Genomic DNA, 4321 nt, shown 5'->3' with positions numbered 1-4321 from the left:
TGAAACTAGGATATATTTGCTCAACTTTTCGTAAACTAGAATTCAAGTTGCCAGCGATATTAATGCAACTTTAAGAATGAACCTCGCTATGTTGTCTGTGCGAGGGTCGCAGCCAGAGCCAATTGCTTTGACCCTAAGTTGTTGCTGTTGCTGCTGCTGCTGCTGCTGCTGCTGCTGCTGCTGCCTGAGGGTGCGCCAAGGCGAGCGAAGCTGTAACGCAATGGGTTTATTGTTGTTCGTCTATTTTTGGCACGTTTTGTTTGTTCGTGCGCCATTTGCCTTGACTCCAATGGTGGCCATAGTACGCACACACGCACACACACACTCAAACACTACACACACAAGTGCACACACTCGGGCACATATACAAACAGCTTCTTCCTTTGCTTTTCTGCAGCAGCTAAGGATGACAATTTATTGTGCGCTTGAGGTTTCATTGCGCTTTTCGTGTGTGTGTGTGTGTGTGTGTGTGAGTGTGTATCTTAAGGTGTACAGTGTTTACTTATGCATGCAGACTTTAAACTCGCACAGTTGCTATCTTGCTACCTTTTGAGGCACTTAGCCCCAGTGGTTGCTGCTGCTGCATGCCACATGTCTCTCGCACGTCGTCGCCTGCCTACGCAAACAATTCATTTTTAATGCAAATATTTTTCTTTATTTTTACAGTTCGGCCTGAAAATCATCTTCTTTAGCAACGATGCTGCGGCGACGTCGACGGCGAAGCGGATCAAAGGTTAAAATAAACTGGGACACGTCATGTAAATGTTTACACATCATCACCAACATTCGGCTAAGCAAACATATCGACCTTCTCATCGAGTGAGCTACCCCCTCCCCCTGGCTCTCCCCACAGCTAACGCTCTCTATGTGAGGTTGGGGTTACATTATTGGCGCATATGTTCAACACAAATTCCACAGATTGATGTTGGAATTTTTTTATTAGCATTTCTATTTGCACTGCCCTTAAAGCCAACGGCAAAGCCACCCACTGCAGCGCCCACTTTAAGCCACGCCCAGCAGCGACAGCGTTGCTGTTGCCATTGTTTTTGTGTTCCGTGTCCCGTGTCCTGTGTCCTGTGCCCTTTGTCTGCCAGCTTCCAACAAAGGCATTTTTCAATTGTGTTTTTATTTTATTTTTTTTTTTTTGGTTCATTTTTGCCTTATTTACTTTGATTTTCTCGCTGTGTGCGTGTGTGTTTATGAGCCCGAAAGCGTAAATCGATTGATTTCATGTTGATTACATTGATTTGCTGCTGCTGCCGCTGGCTGCTTTTTTATAAGCCTCTTTAAGCTCAACATTTGCCCGCAGATTTAGCTCCGACTCGATTGTTGATTCAACCAAGCCGCAATCCATTTATAAGTCCCGATAAGCCCCGTTACAAAATACTTTTATCTTAGTTTGTTTTCTCCATTTTGTTTGTTGCACATATTTTAGATAAGCAACAACGATTTAATTAAATTACAATTTTACAATTCAAATGTTGCCCATAAATCTCGCTAGTCGACAATGAAATTCCATGCGAAACGCCCTTAACTAAGGAGTATATAGAAACATCTAGTCACATCAGATATTATATATAGTAGATATACATATGTATGTATATATATTGAGCTACTATACAGAGGTAGACTCTGTCGGATAATATAGACTGTCATGCGTGTCTGTCTTGCGTGGGTCAAGCTATGAGCCTCTTTGAAAGAGAATTGATAACAAATAAAAAAAATAAAATAAAAACTGGAAAAAAAAGGAAATTAGGGACATCACTGTTAGCTAAAGAACTATGCCGAATTGCCTTTAATCTGATTATGGAGCATCTCTGGCTGGCTGTTGAAAGCGTTATCCTTTCACACTTCAGGGCGTCCCGGTGCCGTTATGATGCCGCAGTATATAAAGAGTTCGCACTACTCAATGATTTATACACAAGGGTTCGGGGACTTTAAGTTGGTCATGATGACGTTCGGCTGGCAACAAAAGCGACTTGGCAAATAGAAAAAGAGTCAAATAGAAATTTGAAAATCTGCGCATAGAATATGGATGGCGGGGGAGATGCATAGATGGATGGGGGGCGGCTGGTGTGCGGGTGGCGTGCCAAACCAAAGAAATTTTCTATTACGTATGCCAAACACGACACGAAACTTAAAAACTTTGCACGATAAGCCAAAGCTGGGGCGGAGATGGATTAGGAGCTGGGGCACTCACTCACTCACTCACTCAGCGCTCAGTGTCAGCTCTGAGCTGCGGGCAGCAGGGCGTGCTGCCCAGCATGAAAGACGAGCGAAAGAAAAAGCATGAAAATACAAAGTGAAATAAGCGCCAAATAGAAGAAAGCCAAAGGTTGACGATGTGATTGCAAGGGGTGCCAAATTGTCAAGAGGTTGTCAACCAAATGAAAAGCAAGAAAAAACTTGAAATATGACGAATGTGAGACTAGCTGAGATACCCTGTAAAAACTAAGCCTAACCACACACAATTTGGCTTGAATAGGCTAGGTAAAAGTCATCTATAAAACTTTGTATAGATAGATTATTCTAGAGTAGCTAGTTAAGTTTATGAAAAAGTTAAAATATATGAAAAAACTATCTCACATACCAAACTTCTTAAAGCTACAAGCTCTACTTACTGAGTTCATATAGATCATATAAATGTATGGATAGACAAAAATTATTTGTAACTTATGAAAAAGTTTAGTTACTTGAAATAAGGAATTCACATACCAAATTTCGCACAGCTACGAACACTACTTACTGAGTTCTCATAGATCACTTAGATGTATGGATAGATAAGACCTTAAGTTAATGATAAAGTTGAGCTATATGAAATAACCCGCTCACATACCAAATTTCATGAAGCTACGAGTTCTGCTTACTGAGTTCATATAGGCCTTATGGAAGTATGGATAGATAAGACTTTGAGCTGATGATAAGATTCAACTGCATGAAATAACCTGTTCACATACCAAATTTCTTGAAGCTACGAGCTCTACTTACTGAGTTCACATAGCACATTTAAATGAATGGATAGGTATATAGAGCAAACAAGGCTAGGTTTCAGCACTTAAGTTCATACGTATACATAAAAGCTTGTTGTAACATGCGGCCACTTGACTTTCAGATACTCCCCAGCGAGAAAAGAGCATGTCTACAGGGTATTCCCGGCGGGGAATAAAGAATTTTTTTGGCATTAAGGCTGAAAATCACGTACGCCGGATTTCTGTTCCTGTATATTTTCTATGTCAGCGATGCCAACAGCGCTGCGCTTGATGACAATCACGATGACGTAGAACCCAATAATGAAATCATTCTGCCAGCTGATCATCATCATTATGACGGCACAGGGATGGAAAAGAAGGGGGTTGAGCACTGACAAAGCGCCGTTGAATTGAAATGAAATTGAAAATTATGCAAGTGTGTGGGTCTTCAATTGTCTGAGTGTGTGTGTGTGAGTGTGTGAGTGTGTGAGTTGGTCTGCCTGAGCTGTTCGTTATGAAGCTGCTTGTTTGACTTGACTGGTTAATCAACTAGTTAAGTGAATTGGCTGAGTGCGCTCTGTGTAAGTCGTAACACTTAGGCGAGCACAGATTTTACTTGCCTTAAGCATTCGCCGGTTGCAGGTGGTTTAATAACAGAGCTCAGCATCGTAGTAACTGAAATATATCTGGTTTCATTTACAAATTCTACTAGCTAAATGCTAATAGGGACTAAGTGGTGCAGGAGGTGAGAGAGAGGGAGAGAGAGGGTGGTGCAGTTGAATTTCGATTGATTTTATTATTGCAGCTAGTGACTCAGTTGCATTGATGACAACCACAATTGCTTGTCAGCTTAGGTGGTGCACTTTTCTACAGCCGCAATGATTACAGCGTCCAGCATTCAAGCTGTTAAGCGTGAGTGGTGCGAGAGGCCTCTTGCTATTTATACCAAAAGTCCACTTTGAGTGGTTTAGCTAGTCTCATTTGCACCACAATATAACTCTACCTTAATGCTTAGAGGCAAGCGTGATTGATGCAAGTGGAGTTTGGGTGGTGCACTCGCTGTTTGGCTAGTCTTACTTCAACTTTGTCCACCTACCCAGCACCTCAGCATTTGCTTGACTTCAGTTTTGCACTTTACAACTTCCAACGAGTCGTATGTGTGGTGTGACTCGTTTAGCAAGCCCAAGCTGCACCACTTTAATCAACATAGCTCATTAGGTAGCTCAGCTTTTAAGCTCCTTCGTTGTCTGCCTGAAGTGGGTGGTGCAGCGGGTGCGTTTGGCTCGGCTAGTTCAATTGAAATTTGACTTGTGCACAAAATTGAAGCGTTCCATATGCGTGCTGACCACAAG

The sequence above is a fragment of the Drosophila hydei genome, unplaced genomic scaffold (genome assembly GCF_003285905.1).
Source record: "Drosophila hydei strain 15085-1641.00,03,60 unplaced genomic scaffold, DhydRS2 tig00000090-arrow-arrow-pilon, whole genome shotgun sequence".
Taxonomy (NCBI): domain Eukaryota; kingdom Metazoa; phylum Arthropoda; class Insecta; order Diptera; family Drosophilidae; genus Drosophila; species Drosophila hydei.
The sequence above is the reverse complement of the archived record's forward strand: the minus strand, read 5'-3'. Positions refer to the sequence as shown.